This window comes from Cricetulus griseus, chromosome 8 (genome assembly GCF_003668045.3).
Source record: "Cricetulus griseus strain 17A/GY chromosome 8, alternate assembly CriGri-PICRH-1.0, whole genome shotgun sequence".
In the NCBI taxonomy this organism is placed as follows: domain Eukaryota; kingdom Metazoa; phylum Chordata; class Mammalia; order Rodentia; family Cricetidae; genus Cricetulus; species Cricetulus griseus.
Genome location: NC_048601.1, coordinates 86,458,041 through 86,481,569, shown reverse-complemented (window position 1 = coordinate 86,481,569; position 23,529 = coordinate 86,458,041). Strand labels below are relative to the sequence as shown.

At 39.0% G+C, this 23,529-nt stretch overlaps 1 protein-coding gene across 1 annotated transcript in view; it reads left to right on the top strand.

Annotated features, from left to right (window-relative positions):
- Znrf2 (zinc and ring finger 2) overlaps positions 1-23,529 on the top strand; it is a 72,880-nt gene that overhangs the window by 17,054 nt on the left and 32,297 nt on the right.

Here is a 23,529-nt window from a genome sequence, read left to right as displayed (position 1 = left end):
CTTGTCAGGAGGCCATTCTGCCCACTTCAGTATAACTCTTGAATGTCCTTACTGTGTAAGTATGCTTTTGACCTACCAGAGAGAAAGAAAAGTGATTTGAGATTAAAGGCGGGTGGGTTTTTTGTTTTTGTTCTTGTTTTTTTTCTTTTTAGAGTAATTTGAGTAAATTTTATGTCTACCTCTATTACATCTAAAGGCCCTTTATATAAAATTTAAGATAGATAAATGAGTATTATTATTTTTTTTTTTAGATTTTTATCTGAAACAACATTGTTATATTAACTTTGGCACAGTGGCTGGTGCCTTAATTTACTACTATTTCAGCCAGAAATTGCGATTCTGCAGTTTCTGGCTTTTTGCCTCCCAGGCCACAGCATGGTAGGAATTTCGCTCCTATAGGCACCAGCTCTGTTGCTGCTGCTGCTGCTATAAAAATAGCTTTAACTAAATTTCTGCTAGCTCATAGAGCCTGGGTCACAACTAGCTAACCTTCTCTCTCCTTGCTGGTGTCTCCCAAAGAGAAAGTGTCCTCCTACTCCCTGAAACAAAAAAAGCTGTCACATCCCTCCCTACTACTTGTGGTGTCTCTACCTCTCCCCATGCTCTCTGGTGCTCTATGGTTACTTTCTGTCAACTAGCTGCTATCACAGCCTCCTGACCCAATGTTAATTTTATTTAATCCAAATTCAAACTTGGGGTTTATAGTGTGATTGAATATCCCCCAACACAGCATGAATGAATGGATTTTGTAACATTGGGACAAAAATGTATATTTTGATTTCAACCTGAACAATCCAAAGCAGAATTGTCATCTTAAGTTTTATTCATATTAAGTAAAATGCTCAATTTGTATCTCATTATTAAAAAGTTTTCTTAGGATATAGTGACTATGTAGAACGTCATGTTTAAATAGCCGATAGTTTATGAAATGTGATATACAATATTTTGTGTTTTACATTGACTTTTAATAGAATAGGTAGTTTTTATCAGATTTTAAAAGGGAATCTATGGCCCTAACTTGATTCACAACATTAATCTAAGATTCATTTTGTTGCTAATTGTTATTTTTTTAAACTTTGGCTTTGAGTGTGCAAGAGTCCAGAAACACCTGTACAGTGGAGGGCAGAAGACAGATGTTAGTTGGATGTTGGTCCTTGCCTCCACTTTGTTTGCCTCAAGATCTCGTTTGCTGCTGCATACAGCAGGCTGGCTGGCACAGAGATTCAGAGAATTCTCATACCCTCCTGCCAGTGTACTGTAGGAACACTGAGACTCGGGCTCTGGAGCTCTGAACCCACCCAGATCCTCAGCTGTGCAGCAAGCCTATACCTGTTGAGCCATCTCTTTAGTCCTTGTCATATTCTGTGTTTTTATGTGCTTTTATATTTGAAGATTTATTAAGTTTCTAAGTGCTAGATGGTAGTAGCAGAAAAATCTATGTTTATAGGGCTTCATGATTGTCAATTTTTTCTTGTAAACTTTATTTTAGAACTTTCTAAATGCTTTCTTCCTGAACATTTTCTACTTTTATTGAGTCTGCCGAACTCTGTAAGAAGTAAGCAGCTGGAGCTTTTGTTTTTCAAGGGAGGGTTCGTGCTCGTACAAAGGTCCTAAGTGTAGGATTTGAAGATTTTGACCCATACATACACTATATTATGAATGCATCATTCCAAGTGGAGTCCTTTTACTGCCCTTCTGAGAAGCCGGTTATGCTTCGTGTTTTTGTTACCATAAACTAGTTTTGTTGTTGAACTTAATGTAAATGAAGTCATACAACGTGTACTTACTGATTTTGGCTAAACGGGAAGTAGAACGGTTAGATTTGAGTCATTGGAAAGGGGCCTGAGCCCCTCCCCTGCACTGGAACCTTGTACTGTGATTTGTGGACCCAAGTGAGAATTCTCAGGGTGTTTAACTGATGATAGACACTTAGACTGAAGTCTGTGGATATCTGTTGTAAGAGAGCAATCAAGTTTCACATTTAATTGTTCCTATTTCATCCATTCTTTAGTTTCCAGTTTTTGGTTAAATTTTAGGTTTTCATCAAGTTTTTAGATAATTCATTGCAACATTGGGATATAGTGGTTGGCTCACTTTCAGATTGTAGATCACAAATGCAAGGTTAGGGAACTTTACTTTTAGTATTACTGTTTCAAAGTATATGAGAAATTCCACTTGTTCAAGGAATATAGAAGCAACATAGAGAACAAAGATTTTCATGTTAGGCATTTATGGTTGTAGTTTGTTCTCTTCTTAAAAATGAGGTATAGGGTTTGGTTGTTTTGTGTTTTTTGTTTTGTAGTCTTTTGTATTTGTATAGGAGCCCGTGAAGTATAAATGAATCAGATACACTGTTTTGCATTCGATTTAGCTGGCTTGAAACAACAGCTGGAGCTAAAGGCGACTTCAGCCTTATATGAGAAGAACCAAAAAAGGCAGCTCTTAGAGCCTGTGAGGGTGGGAGCAGTGGCGGGGTGTGTGTGTGGGGGTGCTCTGCAAAGGCTCACGAGGGACTTGGCCACAGGGAATTGTGACAGGATCTTGCTATGTAGCTCTGCCTGGCCTAGAACTCACCAGGCCAGCCTCAGACTTGGCATTCCTGCTTCTGTCTGCCTCCTAAAAGGGCCACCACATGCTACTTATATTCATTTTTTCCATACTACTTTTTAAATATAAGGAGGCATCATTCTACTTTGAAGTCAGTTCAGTTCTCAATTTTATAAGTTTCTGTATCCTATCTGGCTGTTTTTAAAGTCCATGCCCATGTTTTGTTGTAATGACCCAGTGCAGTCAAAATTCTACTGGAGCAGTTCCACAAAGGTGGTGGGATGCAGTGTGTGCCTGCTGGAAAAGTGTTCCCGTGGGCAGTGTGCCAGAAGGACACTTGTACAAATTGGCCTCTGCTACTTGGCAGGAAGGGGAGAGTTTCACCTCCTTCTTCTTTAGAGCAAAGCTAGTTCTGTGGGAGAAAAGGAGTTTTCCTTGCTTAGAGTTGGAAGCCCTCGAGCATTGATTCTCAATCTGTAAGTTGTGACAGGGGTCACATATCAGATACCCTGAATATCAGTATTTGTATTATGATTCACAGCAGTAGCATAATTACTGTTACAAAGTAGCAACCAAAGTAATTTATGGTTGGAGGTCACCACAACATGAGGAACTGTATTTTTTTCTTTTTCTTTTAAATGATTTATTTAACTTTTGTTTTATGTGTATTGTTGTGAAAGTGTCAGATCCCTTGGGACTGGAGTTACAGACAGTTGTGAGCTGCCATGTGGGTGCTGGGAAATGAACCCAGGACCTCCAGAAGAGCAGCTAGTGCTCTTAACCACTGAGCCATCTCTTTAGCCCTGAGGAACTATATTAAAGGTTGAGAACCACTGATCTAAAGAAATTGAGAGAACTGACAGGTCCTCCACTGAAGGCTGAGCTCTGTTGTCTACCCTGTTTCCTTGCTGTATCTATATGTCTACATTTGTGTCTTAGACTTATTACATTATGTGTAAGAAGGAGAGAAAAATGTGTACAATAGACTTTTATAAGCAAAACCGCACAGGACTTAGCTGATCTTTGTGTTTTAGCTCACTTAAATTGAGCATGGAGGAAATGTTGTAATTACCATACTTAATTTGTATCACATTTTTATTGCTGTGTGTAAAGCAATAAAAAAGAGTGCAGTGCCTACTGCAATAAGTTGCGTAGGTTTTGGCATTAGGATATAAAGATGAAGGAAGATCATTGTCCTTAGGAAATATATGCTGACTAGATAAGCCTTGGAAAGACATTGTTCCAATATAAAAAAGTGGTGTTTTATTTATTTCAACAACTTTATTATTATTGTGTTTGTGTGTGTGAGAGAGAGAGAGAGAGGAGAGAGAGAGAGAGAGAGAAAGAAAAGATAAAAGGTAATATTTATTGCTAATGCTTCTAGAACTGTTCAAACTCATGTCTGTTGTATCTGATTCCATCTCTGTGCCCTGAACACAATGGCACCACTGAAAACATAGTTTGTGAAAGACTGGTCTCCTAAAATTTTCTGGAAAATGAAATCTGTAGCCACACACATCTGTAGTTTACAAAAGTTCTTCAGGAAAGAAATCTAGTTATTTTAAGCCATTATTTCCCAAATTAATTCTGTAGTTTTTATTTATTTATTCATTTAATTCTGTGACTCTCAAACTTTCATGGTGGTGGAGAGTCAGGTCTGGGCCCCATTCCCAGTTTCTGTTTGAGTAGATTTGGGGTGCACTGGGAATTTGCATTTCTGACAAGTTTGCTTTTACCTCATGTTCCCTTGAGATATAAGTTCCTAGAACTGTGGTAGACCATCATCTTACTATTTCCCTGCTAAAAGAAGGTACCTGTGGTGATGTGAAAAAGAATGGCTCCCTGTAAGCTCTTGTAGTTGAACACTTGGTCCCCTGTTTGGGAAGGTAGAACTGTTTGGGAAGGATTAGGAGGTGTGGTCTTGTTGGAGGAGGTGTGTCATTGGGGGTGGACTTGTAGATTTCCCGGGTGTTCTCTCTGATTCCTGGTTGTTTGAACATGTTAATCTGTCAGCTCCAGCTCCAGTACCATAGCTGCCTACTGCCATGGCCCGCACCAGGCTGGTCACGGACTCCAAGCCTCTGGAACTGTGAGCTCCAAATGAAACGCTTTCTTTTATAACTTGCATTGGCCATGGTGTTCTGTCACAGCAATTGAAAAGTAACTAACCATGTAAGAAGAAAGCCTACATAAGATGCATGGTTTTAATTGATAGCCTGAAGCTTTATGTCCTCCCAGCTGTAATATGCCCCTTTACATTATGGGATTAATTTATCAATTTACAATGCTGTTAGCAGTGAATAAGCTATTCAGCCATTCATTCCATACTTTCATTGTATTTTTGCTTTTGTCAAATTTTCTAATCTTTTAGTGGTATTCTAATGTGCTTTCTGTTACTGTGATACAATATTAACTGAAAGCAACTTGGGCAGAAAGGGGTTTGTTTAGATTTTACTTCGAGGTTACAGTCCATCCTTGAAGTCAGGGCAAGAACTCAAGGCAGGAGCTTGAAGAAGAACCACAGAGGGGTGCAGCCTGAATAGACAATCCAGGATCACTTGCCCAGGGGTGGCACCATCCATAGTGGGTTTGGCTTGCCTACATCAATTCACAGTCAAGACAGTGCTCCACAGACATGCTTATAGCCCAGTCTGATCGAGGCAATACCCCAGTTGAAATTCCCTTATATAATGCTGGACAGTGGCAGATTGACAGCTGAAGCTAATTAGGAGCAGTGGAAAGATATGCTATTTCATGTTAATATTTGTTCTTTTATTTTTCTTCTTCTTTGTTTCTCTCTCTCTCAACAGTAAATCATTATGTGGCCCAAACTGGCTGTGAACCTATGATCCTCCTGTCTGAGCTTCTTGAGTCCTGTTTGTAGATGCTTAACATCATGGCTGCTTGACTTATAGTTTCTTTTCCCATGATTCCATGTTCTTCTTTTCAAAGGCCCATGTCATGCTTACTTTTCTGCTAGATTGTTATTATTTTACTTAGTGTTTCACAGGTTTCTGAATGTAGTCTGTGTTCTTTTTTGTTATATAAGTTCCAACTATCTCTTGAGTTTAATGCTTGTTTTTCAAAGGAAAAATAGACACAAAGGCGAAGAAAAACAGGATCACAAAAACCCCTATCACACACATTTAACATTCATGAATATGTTACCTGTTCCAACCCCCCGCCTCACCCCCAAGCAAGTCCCAGACATGTCATTTCCAGTATGGACATAGTCATTTATTTAATGTTAGTTTGCTCTTTAGACGTCTGACTTCTCAGTCTGAAAGGGGCTCTTAGTGACTAAAATGAAAGTATGGCAGTTTTGCCTTTTATGTTCCGACTTTACTGCTGCTGGGATTGCATTTTGTATAAGATGCAAGGTAGAGTTCAATCCTTTTAAAACCTTGTCTGCATTTGGTCTTGTTGTTTTTAGAGACAGGGTTCTCTGTGTAACAATCCTGGCTGTCCTAGAACTTGCTTTGTAGACCAGGCTAGCCTTGAACTCACTGAGATCTTCCTGCCTCTGCCTCCCGAGTGCTGGGATTAAAGTTAAGCACCATCACCGCCTGGCCTTTGTCTGCATCTGTATACCTATTTGTCCCAGCACCATTTGTCAATCATCTGTAGTGCCTTCTTTTCATAAAATGTCTTCTTTTTCTGAAGCTCAGGGCAATTGGAGCACTTGACTTCAGTGTTTCTGGCAGAGTGTGACCTAAAGACCAGCAGTGTCAGCATCGCCTGGCTGTTAATGCAGATTATTGTGCCCACACACTAAAAAAACAGTAGAGCAGGACAGTGTCAGCATCACCTAGGGTTGTGGTAACAATGAAGGCAAATGAGTGCAAAGCAGAAAGACTGCTGCTTTCTCTGTCTCTGTGTGAGTTTCCATCTTGTTTTCTGGTCCAGGAATGTGTAACGCACTTGCCAGCTCATTTGATGTACTTGACTTGTTTATTTATTTTAATTTTGGATATTGAATTAGTTTCTATCTGAAGAATGGGTACAGGTCCCTATTCCACTATATTTCTGGGATAGCTTTCTCTGTTAAATTTAGTAGATTTACTAGCTTTCTGTTTAAGAAAATGCAAACTGAGGTGCTAATATGACAACGTCAACATTTGTGCTGTGTTATTGGGAACATTCATATTAAACTTAGGTGAAATCTTTTTAAGAGACTGATGACAATTAGGACTTCCTTTCTTTTTTGATTTTTCAAGAAAAGGTTTCTCTGTGGCTTTGGAGGCTGTTCTGGAACTAGCTCTTGTAGACCAGATCTGCCTTCCTCTGCCTTCCGAGTGCTGAGATTAAAGGCGTGGGGCACCACCACCTGGCTACGACTTCCTTTCTTGCAAACTCAAAAAGTATAGGAAGATGAGGGAAATAAGCAAAAGGCATCCATTGTTAATGTTCCCAGAGCTCTGCATTACAGGTGAGCCAGCACACTTGTACAGCTTTTTATGTGGGTGCTGGGGATCCAGACTCCTAGCTTCATGCCTTATCCACTGAACAGCCAGCCTAGCCTTCAGTCTTTGGTCCCTCAGCTTCTACGTACCCAAGTGTTGGGATTACTGGTGTGCACACAACCCTGACCGGCTCTCATTTCAAACAAATAAATAAATAAAACACATAACCTGAATGTAATTTTGTACAGCCATTTTAGCTTATTACATTTTGACTATGACCTGACATGAGGTCCAGTGTGAATTTTTTTTTTTTTTTTACTTTAAAACTTCAGGATTTTAGATTACTTTGGTTTTGTTTTAAGAAGCAAGTATTACAATCCAGTTGCAATATAACAGAGGCTAGCCTTGAACTCCTAATCCCCCTGCTTCTGTTTGCTGAATGCCAAATTGCAGGCATGTACCATGGCAGGTGACACACTTGGGATTTTGGAGAAGGGGTGCTCAGTTTGTATCTGTCCTTGTGGCATTTTCACTGTGGGTGTGGTGGGGACACTGTGAGAGAATATGCTACTCTACACCTGTCTCCTCAAGGCTGTACAGCGACTGTTTGGCTGGCAGCTCTTACTCAGATGCATCAGAGCAGCTGGTCAGTATCTACCAGAATATGCTTTGTATAACACCTTGCTTTTTAGATACCATTTATCTACCATCCCAGCAAATGTGCTTAGGCAATTCCACAATAATATGGAACTTTTCATTTTCCTCAGATATTTCAAAAGATACTTTAAAACTAGAGGGGATACGACTTGTTTGATTTTTGCTAATTTGTTCTAGTCTTTTGTACTGTGAATGGAGCCTAGGGCTTTGAGCATGATGGCAAGTGCTTAACCGTTGAGCTCTATGTGTCTCTAGCCCTTGGTCTTTTGAGACAGTGTCTCATTCTGTGCCTAGGCTCACTTTGAAATTAAAATGTTGCTGCCACCATCTCCCAAATGCTGGAATTACGAGTGTGTACTACTACAATACCCAGTTTATTTTATTTTATTTTGGTCATGCTGGGGGTTGAACTCATTGCCTGCTAATAACACAACATGCTAGTTAAGTCTTCTACTCTGTCCACATCTCCTTAGTCTTTAAAACAGTTGTTATTTAAAGGAATCTTTGAAAAAATGTTTCTTTACAACAAATAACCACTCACAATTTACCTTTTTTTTTTTTATAAATCATTAGAGTTCATTTTAATAAGAAGGAATATACTTTTCAAAAATATGAACATATTGTATGTGTGCTTTAAATCATTTGAACTTTGTAAGCCTCTGTCATCTCAATAATGATAATAATAGTAAAGTTAGATGAAATAGAGTAGCATTTAGCAAAATGTTTGGCTCGAAGTGAAATAACTAACATCCTCATTATCAAATGTGTAATTCTCTGTCAACAGTTTGCCTACCATGTGTGAAAGGTAGCAAGGAGTTAGCAGCTCGATGTAATAAGCGTTCCTGGAGCAGGAGCAGTCTTGTGCAGCACGAGACACAGGCGAATGAGTGGATTGAGAATTGTGACCTTTCACTTGATTTTTCAGGATAGTGGTTGGTTATCAACCAGCCAGTAAATAATAAAGCTATTTGTTTTGCTCAGTGAAATGTTGAACAGCCTTTCCAGCTGTGTGAATGCATTGTGGATAGCACCGACTTTCCTGAAATACAGGACAAAGAAGTGAGGCAACAAGATGCTGCTCGGTTCCTTTGATTAGCATGGTTGCACAAACCTTGTTAGGCAACCACCGGCCTTCCTTTCTTGCCTTCCCAAATCTGCTGTCTGGGATAACTAAGCTGTATTTCCAAACAAGTAAAGTTAGGGCTGAGAAGCAAAGAAGGGCATTGCTGCTACTCAGTCTTACAGAAATCAGGCTGTCTGCCTCATAGTCTGTTTATTTTCTGTGTTGTTTTGGGTGCCTAAATTTGATGTTACTCAGCTGCCACTTTTTATCATTAGTATTGATTGGGTTTTCCCTCTTTTTTTTTTCTACTCTGCTACCCCTAGTCTTCTGGAACCAGTAGTGTAATGGTAAGTATTTAAATAAGACTTACAAAGTTTTTGGCCTAGTGAGGATTTTTTTACCCTCACACGTCTTGGTGAAAACTTTGTAGACTCCAGCAGGCTCCTTGTTGCCTTGTCTGTGTGTAGGCTGAGCGGACTTGTTTAAGGTCCCTGTCTTTGCATGCTTTGTCAAATGGCATCCGTTGTTTGTGGGCCATAGTATGTTTTTCTTGGAGCTTGCATTACCTCCCCCTTTTCTTTTTTGTTTTTGTTTTGGGGGGTCAGTCAGGGAAGGCTGTGAAAGGCTGTACTGGCATCCTGGCTATTTTTGCTGCAGTCTAGTTCTCTGTTGAGTGGGTGACATAAAGCACAATAGCCAGTGTTTTTGGACTTTAGATTCAGTGTAAGTCTGATAACCATACTTTTGTTTTGTTCTGGTTTTGTTTGTTTGTTTGTTTGTTTGTTTGTTTCTTGAGACAGGGTTTCCCTGTGTAGTCCTGGCTGTTTTGGAACTGGCTCTGTAGACCAGGGTGTCCTCTAACTCAGTTACACCTGACTCAGAGTGCTGGGATTAGAGGCATGTGCCACCTCTCCTAGTGACAAATGATACTTCTTAAACGTCATTGACTGGTATTTTCTCTGTCAAATTCTATGTTGTGCTGTAACTCACTCAAATGTCAAGATGTCAGTCAGATGCTGTTCAGTGTACACTTACGTGTTTAGGACTTAGACAGTAGTGTGCAGCTTGTTACCCAGTTAACTCAGAACTCTGATGTAATAAAAATTGACATTACAACCAGGTCAAATGTTTTATTCTCTAATGACATATAATTGGAAAGAAATTAAGAGCACCAGGCTGGACTAGAGTACTGAACTTCCAGTAGTAAACTTTGTAGAATCAAACCAAATGTCTAATTTTGGTGAAATATACTTAAGCAAAATTAGTAAAAGAATACAGTTACACACCAAATACCCAGCTGTCACTGTGTACAGACGGAGAATATCTGTACCTAGACATGGTCACCTGTGCCATCTGATGATACAAAGCTCTTTTTTTTCTTAGAGTTACTGTAAGCCTTGCTTCATGGTCATCATTTCTTTGCCTTTTGTTTCATTATTTGTGCATTTCTAAGTAATGCTGGCTAACCTGCTGTAAATGCAATTATACTTCTGTTTTGGATTTTGCTTCTTTCCCCCAATATTACATTTATAAGACTTGTTTATAAGACTCATTTATATTGAATATAGCTGTTATAGAGTCTATACTGTTTCCTTTTATGAATATACCAGAATTTATTTTCTTGGAAAAAAAAGAAAAACATTAATGAATACTAAGAAAACAAACATGGCCCAGTGAAATATGAGACAAGAATGCCTGTCATGAGATGCTATTTTACATTTATGGTTTCTTCCCATGGTTGTTTTTCATTGTTTTTAAACAACCACTCTGGTCATTGGAATTAATCTGACAGTGTTGTAGGATGATAAAAATACCGGATTTTATCTGATCATTTATTAATTGGGCATTTGTTTCATTTTCTATTAGGAAAACTATTTGTGGTTTTCTATTTTATTAGCATGTGTTGTGGTGCGTGCATGCACATACTTCTTTAGGACAGTATTGCTCAAAGTATTGTGAACATTTTAGAAATGCAGATTCATCCCCCCCCCCCAATTCAGTCTGAGTCTCTGGGGATAGGTCCAGGAAACTAAAGTAGGCTCTCAGGATGAATCTCCACATAGTAAAACTTGGGAAACTGCCGCCCTGGGATACCTACCTAGAATTGGATCTCTGAGCCACAGCTGTGTGCCCTTAAAGCTTGCTATTACTGCAGATGGGAAATTTAATTTTCCATGGAGGTTGTATCAAATTTTAGTTAGCATTGGGGGTGGTTGGGCCTCTGTACCTCTGCAGCCTGTAATGAAAACTAATTTTAAACTTGGAATTTTGTAAATAAGATTTGAATGGTTTCTTCTGAGTTCATTTTTAACTACAGTTGAATTTTGATTTTTCAGATTTGCTGAAAGAACTCACTTAAATTTACTGAAGCTTTTCTAGAAGTATTATTAGAAAAGTTCCCAAACATGCTGAAGTATAAGGAGCATACTTCAAGTCACGCACACCCTGAGGTTCATTGTATTGCCTTACATTTGCTTCATTGCCTATCTTTGAGTTCTTTCAAGCCAGTTTTCTGGTATGATGTCATTTCACCCCTGCAAGCTCAAACATGAATATCTAAAACAATTAGCCATTTTCATGATGTAAAGATGATGTCTTATATACTAAGGGGGAATTTTTCCTTGAGTTAGCATAAGAACATTCTAACATGTTTAAAAATTCCAAAATAATGATACAGTTTCTATTGTTTGGATACTTAGAGCTGGAGGTTTTGTCTTAAAATTATTCTTTCAAAAATTTTTGCCTCTAATAAATTCAGTTAGTCGTATAGTCAAACTGAATGTTGTCTGTTTCATCAACAATGAGAATTCTAGGCTTCTTGAAATAATTGCTTAAATAAGGTAATTAACTTTGCAACCTTGTTATAAAGGAACTATAGTCTTATTTAGGGCCACCCTATGATTCTTTTAAGAACAAGAAAGTGTTTCAGAGCTTATGTAGTTTATTAGGTCCTTCCTACAACTCAACATGTGATTTTTTTTTTTTCTTTTGTCATTAAGTACAGTAGAGAATGAAATGGTACCCAGTTCTGAGAAGCAGCTCCTGGAAAGCCCAGATGGATGCTTCTCAAACCTGCTGCTGGCTTGCTTTTCAAGTGTTCATAATGTCAGTGTTTAGAGAATCCAAGCAGTGTGTATTTAGGGGTTTGTTTTTGTCCACCATGCTGGTCATTGAGAGAGGGATGAAGGGAGGGACGGAAGGAGAGAGAGGGAGAGAGAGATGGGGAGAAGAAAGAGAGGGAGACTTATAATAGGGAGTCAAAAATTAAGTGATACTGTGTTATTAAGCAGTCCAGATTGATACTTAGTAATTTTCTTGAAATTACAGTAATTGAATTAAAGACTAAATCATATTGGTTACAAAATTGGCTATCATAGTATGTATGTTTAAAATGTAAATGTGTTGGGCTGGAGAGATGGCTCAGCAGTTAGGAGCACTGGTTGCTCTTCCAAAGGACCTGCGTTCAGTTCTCAGCAACCACACACAGTTCACAACTATCTGTGCCTTCAGTTCCAGGCTCTGAGACCCTCACACAGACATTCAGGTACGCAAAACACCAATATACATAAAATAAAAATAAAATCATTTAAAAATACATAAATGTGGATATGGGTGAAGGATCGCAGACACCTATAGTGGTAGTCCAGCGGATAATTATGGCTGAATTTTGAAATCCTCTGTTTGAGTTTGGGGACCCAAGAGGCAAAACCATATACAAACAAGGAGCCACCAGCCAGCACAGCAGTGGTGGCTGTCAAGAGAAGTGGTTAAGTTTGAGGTACTTAGGAGGTCAAATCTCTTATGATGAAGAGGTGCTTGAGCATGGGCAGAGGCCATGGAAAGAAAGCATGTGTCACAGGCCTGTTACACTCCCTTGCCCTCAACTCTGCCTGAGACTGGGGAACCTTCTGGTCACATTCACTGATAACTTCCAGTCATATCACAAGCCAGCCTCCTTGGAAGAGATTTTCCTGGCTCCCCACTGGAAACGGATCCTCTGAGCAGCTAATGATTTCTACGAGGAGGATATAGACTTGCAAGAGAGTGCTACAGAGCAAGTGTTTTAGGCTATCTCCTTTCTTTGTGATAAGCAAGGCATAAAAATAAATAAATGAAAGAGTAAAACCACCAGTATGTATTGAAGTGGGGATTCCTATAGTTTTAATGTGTCACATTATTCTGTTGTTTTTACATTTTATTCAGCCATTTACAAATGTAAAGGTTGTCCTTGAGTTGTTACCCCAAGTGCATTTCCCTTACAAGCAACTTTGAGGTAGAAAGAGTAAGAGACTGAGATGCCGATTCCCTTCATCCCTAAAGGTCACATGTCCTTACGGTTATTATAATGCTATATTTTATTCCTCTGTTTGAGTTTGGGGACCCAAGAGGCAAAACCATATACAAACAAGGAGCCACCAGCCAGCACAGCAGGGTGAAGTCCCAGAAGAGCAGTGTCTCTAGGAAGATAATTAACATATTACTAACTAGTAGTTGCTTCCAGAGGTCAGGTCCCCTGGGAGAGAAGCTAACAGGTTTTGTCAGACTTAAGTACTAAAGTTAGGAAGTGAGTTGGGGTCTCTGATAGTAGTGATAAACTCTATAAGAATATATGTAAAGGTATCCTGTGTTGTTCTCATTTTGATAAAGACAGCTATATTTTTTATTATGAGTTGGGGAGGATTCATACTGCAAACATTTATCAGAAGAATGTTTGCCTCATTAAGACCTCGCATTCCTGTAGGTGAGTGGAACATGAAATCATTTAGTACATGGCTTACCAGTAAACCTCAGTGGAAGCCATCAGCTACTGGCCACCAAATAACTAGTTAACATTTGCATTAAGAAAGTGTAAAGTGCCTGGCGTTGGTGGCGCTCGCCTTTAATCCCAGTACTCGGGAGGCAGAGGCAGGCAGATCTCTGTGAGTTCGAGGCCAGCCTGGACTGAGTTCCAGGAGAGCCTCCAAAGCAATACAGAGAAACCCTGTCTCACCCCCACCCCCCCAAAAGAAAAAAAGTATAAAGCTTAGAATTTCTCTGTGCAATCCTGTAGTGTCTACTCTCCTGCCTTCCTCCTACTTGCTAGAAATGTACATTGTATGTATTTTGCTTTTGATTCAGGTTGTGTCTTGATTGTGGACAGCATGTTAAAATGCATGATGAACAGTGCATGGCATTTAAGACATCAATTAGCTGTCCAGAGCTGCTTTTTAAATGTGAGCACTACATTGTCGTTGGGTCTGGGCAAGATGGCAGGGTATTCTGGAGAGAGGGCCTGGCCCCTTTCTTCATTCAGTAATACTGAACCCTTTGCTATGGTGTAACTTTATGAAGGAAATGGGTATTTTGCTGTGAAACACAAGATATGCTTTTAAATCATTGTCTTCTTAATTAGAATTAATATTTTATATTTGAAGTCTTTTTAGTTTTCTAGACAGGGTTTCTTTGTGTAGCTTTGTAGACCAGACTAGTCTCGAACTCACAGAGATCCACCTGCCTCTGCCTCTGAAGTGCTGGGATTAAAGGTGTGTGCCACCAGCACCTGGCTTTATATTTGAAGTCTTAAGGACATTTGGTTGTCCTGTAATTGCACCTGTGGTTCTTGATAAATTTTAAGTCTACTGAATTTATTAGCTGCTTACAGTATGTTAAAAGCAATAGAGTTTTTATGATTTGGGATACTTTCAGCAGATTCTTCAGCAGAGTGTTTTGGAATAGCCAAAAAAGATGGCAAGACAACAAATATTTGATAGGGATACGATAGTTGTGGGAGTTTCAGACAGACACTAAAATAAAACCGATGAGAATATTTATAGACCAGTGCTGTGTACTCAGGTTGATATCTGAGTCTGCACTTTCTATTAGTCTGTGGTCATATATTTTCTGAAACTGAAAGGAATTGGCAATATTTGTATCTAGAAGCAAATTATTCTGAGACATTGAGCTTAAAAAATGGAGAGTTTTAGCTGGTACAAATTTAGAGTGTGTTTCAAGCCAAAGAGAATTATGATGATAGTGGTTAGTATTCTGTGTAAATTACATAAATCCCATACGCGCTCTGACTTCTGTCTTGTCATGTGACCTCTTTTGCACAAATTCCTGTTGTCTTAGTCCTCTAACTGAAACATGTGACTGAGGACATTATAAAGAAAAGGAAAGTTTTGTTTAGCCTGAAGTTTGGAGGAATGAAAATACAAGACAATGCAGCTCCATCTGTTTGACCTTGTTGAAGGTCTCATGATTGTGCCACAGTGGGAGGAACCTCTCTAGAAGACATCCCAAGGCAAGGCAGGAACCCAGCAGTATACAAGGACTAAGTAATACATTTGCTCTCTCGGGAACTGATGAGAGTTACACACACACACACACACACACACACACACACAGAGTTTGGGGGAACATGAATATGAACTTCTCAATAATGAAAAAGCCAAGGAACAGACTCAGTGACTATTTAGAAGTAAGGTTGAGGAAAGTGAAAGACTTTTATGTTAAAATAATATGAATTGTAAATAAGCAAAGGGCAGATGTCTTCACAGTCTTACCAAAGATTGTAACTGTGCCAGATGTAAGGTTTGAAGCATGTTTTGTGCTTGTACTTTATGACTTAAACAATGGCTGTAAAATGTTGGCATTTTACAGGAGGAATTGCTGATGTTCAGATACTTAATCTTCCTCGTTCCTCAATAGTTTCTCAAATACATGAAGTACATTTGTGAAAATGTCTAGAATTTGATCCCACTATGACTTTTTTTTTAACTTGTGTACTTACTTCCTGCTCTTTTTTTTTTTTTTTTTAAGATTTTATTTATTATGTATACAACATTCTGCTTCCATGTATATCTGCACACCAGAAGAGGGCACCAGATCTCATAACGGATGGTTGTGAGCCACCATGTGGTTGCTGGGAATTGAACTCAGGACCTCTGGAAGAGCAGTCAGTGCTCTTAACCTCTGAGCCATCTCTCCAGCCCACTTCCTACTTCCTCAGCCATTTTTGGGTTTTTATTTGTTTTGTTTTGTTTTTTTAGTTGTTTTTAGTTTTACCACTCGACAAGAAATATCACCTCTTCTTGAAAATAGTTGTAAAATAGACCCCTGTAATGGTAGGATGCTTCTATATAAAGTTTTGTAAATTATTGATTGAGTTTGTTAACTGATGCCAGAGGTCTAGAAGAGATAAGTGAGCTGGAAAGTATAATAGCTTCCTATTTGTCTTAGGGTTGCCATTGCTGCGATGAAACAGCATGGTCAAAGGGTTTATTTCACTCATAGCCCCCTATAACAGTTTATCATCAAAATCAGTGAGAGCAGGACCTCAGGAAGGGCATGAGCTGATGCAGATGGGCTTGCTCAGCTTGCTTTGTTGTAGAACCCAGAACCACAAGCCCAGGGATAGCACTGAGCTCAATGGGCTAATCCCGACCCATCAATTACCAATTAAGACGATTCCCTACAGGCTTTCCTACAGCCAGATTTTATCGAGGCATTTTCTTAATTGTAGAGTTCCCCCTTCAGATGGCCTTAGCTGTGTTAAGTTGACATAAAACTATGCAGCACACTGGTTCTGACCCTAGTGTTGACTAGTTTTCTGACTTGGTTAGAATTCTTACCTCACTGTCTTCTTATCTATGAAGGAGATTAGAGCAGAGCCTCTGGGGGACCCATTTGCATTCTCAGAACCTCAAGTCATGAAGTGGTAGTGATTGTGGGACAGCATGAGGAGAGCAGTGTAAAGCCTGAGAATGTCCTGTCACTGCTTTGTTCTCAGGAAGGACTTCTGTGTTTTGATTTTTGTTTTCAAGCTGTGCACAAAACTGTGGAAGACTTGTTTTTCAAGAAGTGATTGTAAGACACTTAGTGATTCCTTTCAGTATCCTCAAATGTAAACCACCGGCAGTTCTTGGGATGACCTTCCACTCATATAGTTGAATGCTTACTGTGTGTCAGATAGTAACATTAATGACGTTTGGACTATGCAAAATAGGTCACCTAAACTTTGCTTTATTCATTTCCTGTTTCCAATATCCTCAGCGGTAATGGTTTATAAAAACTGCCTGGGAAAGGATGAACAAAGAATTGTTACACATAGACAGACAATAGAAAACATTGACTTTCTTTAATGGACTTAAAACTTGGACCCACATGAAGTAAGTTTTCTAAGAATCCTTGTGATGCAGTCTTATCCATTGACATGGGTTATGTATGCTCCTCCAGGGCTGCTTTGGATGATTCATTAGAGAATCGATCTGAATAACGTTAAAATGTAACAAGTAACCTGGTTTTTTGCAATGTATTTTGCTTATGGTGGCTTTGGTTTTCACCGGACTGCCATTTTCATTTTGTTAGAGTATTTTGCCCCTTACAGAAGTAGCCGTCAGTTTTCAGATCTGGGGATTTCATTTGCTGTTTTCTCCTTTAGCCTCTTGAGCATCCTTTCCCTGGTAGCTTATGCTATACCTGTTAGAAAACCGTGGTAGTTTATTTAGAAAGAAGATAGGTGATCTGCATCTTGTCCTGGCTTTGTAAATTCTTTATTAGCATATATTTTTCGGAGAATTTTTCCTTAGCAGATAATCCTTACACATGCCTACCACTGAAAAAGTCTTGCTGGCAGCAGAAACAGCTATCATCTCAAGATAGACTTCAAAGCTTTGGCTGTACATCATGTACTACTCATCGTGAAACTTGATTGCTTACAGGAATTGATTCATTTTTCTTATTGGTATGTTTGAAACAATTTTTCCTTTTAAATAATTTGGAAAAATCACAGGTGTGAGGCTTGACTCCTTGCAGTTATGATTAGTAGTAATTAGAGTTTGTTTGGCCTTCAGTTGTGCTGCTCTTCTTACCTTTGTAGAACGCAAGCCAACTTGATTTAGGATCTAGATGGAAGAGGAAGTAGGGAAAGTGTGTGTGTGTGTGTGTGTGTGTGTGTGTGTAACTTCCCCCTCACCGATGGTGTCAGACTTGAGAGATAAGATCTACATAGAAGTAGTGATAACATATAGAATGAATATATAGCCCAGTGGACGACATTTGCACTTTCAGCTCTTGAGAGATTACATGTAAAATTTGATCTGAACTTGAAATGATGGAAACAGGTTTTTAACAAATACAAGAAAACAAAGCGTATTTACTTGAGCAAAACCACAGAGGTGTCATAGTGTTTTCTTGGAGGAAAAGATGGAAAATTGTTTCACTGAACTTGCATTAAGATAATAATGGGAAATAGTATGAAAAGCCGCGTATAGAGACAGATGATTTGTGTGCCGTAATTGTTGTGCATGCCAGGAGCCGTGATGCAGCAAGCCAGAAGCAGAGCCGACCGAGTTCTGCCACTTTGGGTTTCTTTTTAGTTGGACCTATATTCTCTTTAAGTGAGCAATTGAACTAGGCAAGTTTCTGAGCTCCTATTTCTAGCCCCATTATTGAAGAGGGGAGCAGACAACTGCCATATTTGGAGATCTGGTATAGCAAATGGAGATTACTTTGTTAAAAATCTTGTAAACACATTTGTCTATCATTAATTTGTTCCACTGTTTTTTATATTCAGTTCATACACACTTGGATAAGCTTAAGCCTATATCTATCAGTTTCTTCTAGAAACTATTAGCCAATTAAAGTATTATAAAGGTTAAAATACAAGAACTTGCAAGTCTGCATCAGTGCCACCCACACAGCCGGCCTGGCGTTGGACCTGGCTGCCTTTCTTTCCCTGCTGTCTGGACTCTGGGGTGGGGAGGAAAGCTTCTCCTCCATTGTCATGGTGAGCAGGACTTCCTACAGTTAATCAAGTTGAACATAAATAATTTACTGCAGTTGTAGAATAATGCATTGATGAGTAAATCTTACAGGTTTACTAGAGACTAGGGCTTTCCATTACTGATAAAGGGTGGGCTTGCCTTCTTTTGCTGGAGGCCCTGGAGTTGATTTCTGACAGCACAAGTAGTAAGAACAGGACTTTCTCTGTCATTTTGCAATAGGTTCTGACTGACGGTAAGGGTGATTTTTGCATTATTTTTGTTTTGGGGAAGGGGAAATCTCACAGTTACTTGTCCTGCTGATACCATATTCAGGCTAAGGTTGATCATCCGTTCTGTTTTACCTATGATTGGTTGGTTTCTAGGAGAAAAATAGTGTACACATCCTGATTAAAAGTGTGGTTAGGCTTTGAGAAAAGAATGAATCTTTTTCTTAGTCATAAACCATGGACAAATACTAGGTACCTGTATGATGGTCACAGTTTTATTGTATACACAGTTTAATCGATACAGCAGACATGTCACATTTATTCTTCATAGGAGTGTGGATTTTATATTTAGGGAATGCCTTGAATATTGAGTATTGAACAGAACAGCCACTGCTTGCGGAATACTTTACTGTGCTTTAGGTACCTTTTATAGTCTCTTGAATCTAATGTGTACCCAGCATTATCAACATTTCCATCATCGTAGCTTGTAAGAACAACCAGTATTTGTACCCAGGTAAAAATACTTTTGGGCTTTAAAATTGTTTTATTATACAACTAAGCTAATAAGTTAAATATGTAATGGAAACATGCTTCTTGCTCTGCTGTGATAGTGAAGTTATTGTTGAAGTCTGGGAAAAGTACAAAGAGAGGCATGCTTGAATTTGCTGTGGAGAAGGAATATTTTAAGAAAGATTACTGTAGAAAGACAACACCTTATTAAGTGTTTGGTGACACTCTTAATTTAGAGTTGGTTTTGGTAGAAGATGGGGATGACATCTGGAAGTGGAGTTACTTATGTATTTAACACCACTTGCTTGATCATTCTTGGATGTTTGTGCCTTCATTTCTTGGGTTCACAGTTTTTTTTGAATATTTGAAGATACATATTTACCGAATCTCATTTTTTTCTTTCTAAGAGTTCTGAAATTACTACCACACTATCTCAATTAATAACTATATTAGTCTGAATGGCTTCTAGACCTCCTTATTTTCACTTAGCATTTCCAGCCTCATAGCTTCTTCTAGGCAACATGATTTTCATCAGACTTCCCTTCACTTTTCATGGGTGTTCTTCACTCCCTTTGTGTCATAGAGTGCATGCTTTGGAAACTTGTTGAAAATAGTCACAGGAGGTAAAGATTTTGATGCCTTGCCATCTGAAACAAAAGCTATGTGTTCAACCCCATGGAAGCATGGAGGACTTTAGATGGGTCTTCAGTGAAGCGCCCTTTACAACCTTGGGGTTACTGTTTGACCTATCTCTCTCCAAAAAAGAAAAAGGGGCCTGGTTTTAGTATTTTACTTTGACTGCCTTTTTCTTCTTGAACATTTTAAGTTTTTAAAAGTCTCTTGCTTTTCATTTTCACAGTAATAACCTTTTATTTCTGTTGTCATTTATTTCTGCATTTCTTCATTCTGAATACTGACTAATGTTTGGGAATATATGTTGCATTTGCTCTTATTGAATAATAAAGCACCTGAACAGATTTTATTATCTACCTTCCTTGAGATTTGGTCCTACTTCCTGGTAGCCTGAAAAGGCTGTGTAGAGTTGTGGTGAAGGACTCTGGAGCAGAAAGGCTGTTGCAATCCTCTTGTGGCCAATTCCTAGCTATAGCTGTGTTCTTGGCCCATCTGCTTTTATCTTTAAGATATATTCAAAGTAGCTAATTTTTTCATACATAGTAAATGTTAATTATTTAGTAATAATAGTATAGTAATAGTATTGCCTTAAGTAAGAGCCCATCTTTCTACATGAAATTTTAGTTTCTGTGTTTTTTTAAACTGTGTGTGTGTGTGTGTGTGTGTGTGTGTGTGTGTGTGTGTGGTGTGTGTGTGTGTGTGTGTGTGTGTGTGTGTGTGTGTTGTGTTGTGTGTGTGTGTGTGTTGTGTGTGTGATATATTGGAGTCACATTATGCAATGGTGTGTGTGTAGAGGTCCGAGGACAGCTCCGTGGAGTCTGTTCTCTCCTTAGACGTTTTGGCCATAACCTGCTGAGTCATGTGGCCGATCCTAGTGCCCTTCTTCATTTCCCTCTCACTGTTTTCTAGCCTCTCATTCTTATTTCATGGATGCAGTGTCATTTTGAATCATAACTGGATAATTGAGAAGAGTTGGGGGAAAGACTTAAACATGTAAGGTAGAAATCAAAGCAAGTAACTAGTAACAACCCACATGAATCAAAATCTTAAAAGTAGTTAGGGCAGGGGTCAGGATTTGAACTGTTCAAGTTTCCTTCTGTTTTCTGGACTGACATTTGTATTATTTTGAAGTCTCTTGCATGTTAAAAACTATTTCTAAATTCCTCATAATTATATTCAAATCATATTTGACAGGTGTATATATAAGTATATCTTGTCCTCTGTATATCACACCAAGGAGTGCTTGGTGCTGTTTAGAAATTTTGCCCATTTTAAAAATTGTAGTATTTGACTTTACTTATTGATTTTTTTAAAAAAAGATTTATTTATTTATTATGTACACAGTGTTCTGCCTACATGTATGTCTGCAGGCCAGAAGAGGGCACCAGATTTCACTACAGATGGTTGTGAGCCACCATGTGGTTGCTGGGAATTGAACTCAGGACTTTTGGAAGAGCGGGCAGTGAATCACTGAGCCATCTCTCCAGCCCTTGTTTTGTTTTTTTGATAGATAATACAAATATTGTTTGTTTGCTGTCTTTTGGATTTGCTTCTGGTATATTTCTCTATGATAAGTTGGTAAGTTGTCCTTTCTTTCTTTCTTTCTTTCTTTCTTTCTTTTCTTTTCTTTTTATTGCACTGTGGCTGATAGAAAGGTCTCTTAAAAACCCTGACTGAATGTTTTATGTGTAAGATAGGGCTAACAATAGATAAGAACCCCTCATGTTTGGTTTTTCTTAGTAGGTATATATAGGTAGAGACTGTGAAGAGGGTTCTTTTTCAGTGTGAAATTTTTCTTTATTCCTATTCTCTTCTTTTTTCACTGTCCTAGTTTGGTCTTTAGTGCTGTGACAAACACTGTGACCAAAAGCAACTTGGGGAGGAAAGGGCTTATTTCAGCTCACAAGTTACAGTCCATCATTGAAGGAAGCCAAGGCCGAAACTCAAAAGCAGGGGCTTGAAGTAGAACCCTCAGAGGAAGCTGCTTTGGGCTGGCTCAGCTACCTTTCTTAGACCTGTCAGTGATGACACCACCCTCAGTGGGCTGGACCTTTCTGCATCAATTAGCAGTTAAGAAAATGTGTCACAGACATGCAACAGGCCAGTCTGATCTGGGCAATTCTTCATTTGAGGTTCCCTCTTAACTCTAGGTGACTCTAGGTTGACAGGTGAGGCTAACTATGACTCCCACTGCCTAGTAGAAATTCCGAATTTCTCCACCACCATCCCCCTACTACCTACACCCCCTACCCCCCATCCCTGTTCTGGTATCAGTTGCTAAGCACTTTCAAAATGTGGAACAGACAATATCCTGGGCTCTCTGGCTACCCTCCCTACCTAAATGTGAAGCTCTGTTTCTCCAAGGAGCTCTTTCTGGTGTAGAAGTGACTTAAGTGACTCATAGAAACCTCAGGTTTTCAAATGTTATTTGGTGCTGTATGCCAAAAGTTAGAACTTGAAGGTTTGTATTTAGTTCTTGCAGCAATAAATTTTAGCCTTGTGTATTACTGTTAGGAAAGTCATGGAGGGTCCTTGTCATCCATCTTGGCCTTTGAGAATTATGAAGTGAGGCTTCACTACTTTAATAGCACTTAAGACATTGTTTTAGCAGTCCTGTCAACGCCTTCATGTATTTTCTGACTCTTGCTGTTGACTTATATCAAGTTCTTTATTTCTCCTTTTTGAAATTTTGTTTACTCAGTTTAGTGAATTTTGAGAAGTGGAAAGAAACAGTACAAAGTGCTCTTAACTGTTGAGCCATCTCTTCAGCCCCAATAAATTAAAAAAATTTTTTTTAAGTTCAGACTGTTGCACTTAGGGTAACAGAATTCCTGAATGAATAGCATGGGAACTCTTTTCCCCGGGCTTTATATTAGTTCTGTCTGAGCTATGATGCTAGTCTAACTCATCAGGCCTGTGACTTTGATCTCATAGTTGAGAGAAGATAATTCCTGTGAGAACCTGCACATCCTAGAAGTGGGTGTAGAATGTCTCTTCCATCACTGGTTCCTCACCTTCTGTCTGCACATCTGCTCCGGGGCCTTCTGGAGGCTTCCTTTCCTGTGCTTGCCTTGGTTTCTGTCTTATCAATTCAGCTTACATCTGAGCCCCCATGAACATCCCTGACTGTACCTTTGTAAGTGAGGTAGGTAACATTCTCCCATTTAGTATGCTAGTTTGATTTTAGGAGAGCACTTCAGGCAAATATTAGTCCACATTGAATACTGCATGAACAAATCTAGCATTTAAGTATCAGAATCGGCTGTGAGTGCTTCTTGGTTTGTTGCTATTTTTACTTTGCATTAGGTCTTAGTGTGGTGTGGCAGAAAGGCCACTTATTAGTCAGTTCATCATTACTACAGTAATTACATTACAATGAAGTACCCAACCATGGCCGATTTTATAAGGCTGCTTTAGTTCACATTTCTGGAGGCTCATGGATTGGCACTGGCATTAATTTGGCACTGATAAAGGCCTCATGGTGATTGGTACCACAGTGGCAGGATATGGAGGTGAGCTATTACTTTGCCAGACAAGCCAGAGAGCCATTAAAGGCTCAGGCTGTGATTTGCATAACAACTTAGTGTTGGGAAAATTTCTCTAGAGTTGATAAGAACCACTTTAATTTTTTTGGAGCACATGTCCTCAGTGACCTAACAACTACATACTAGAACCCAATTTAAAAGATTGCATTTGAAACAAGTTGGTGATGAAGCTTTGAGCATAGGAACTTTGAAGTGCAAGTG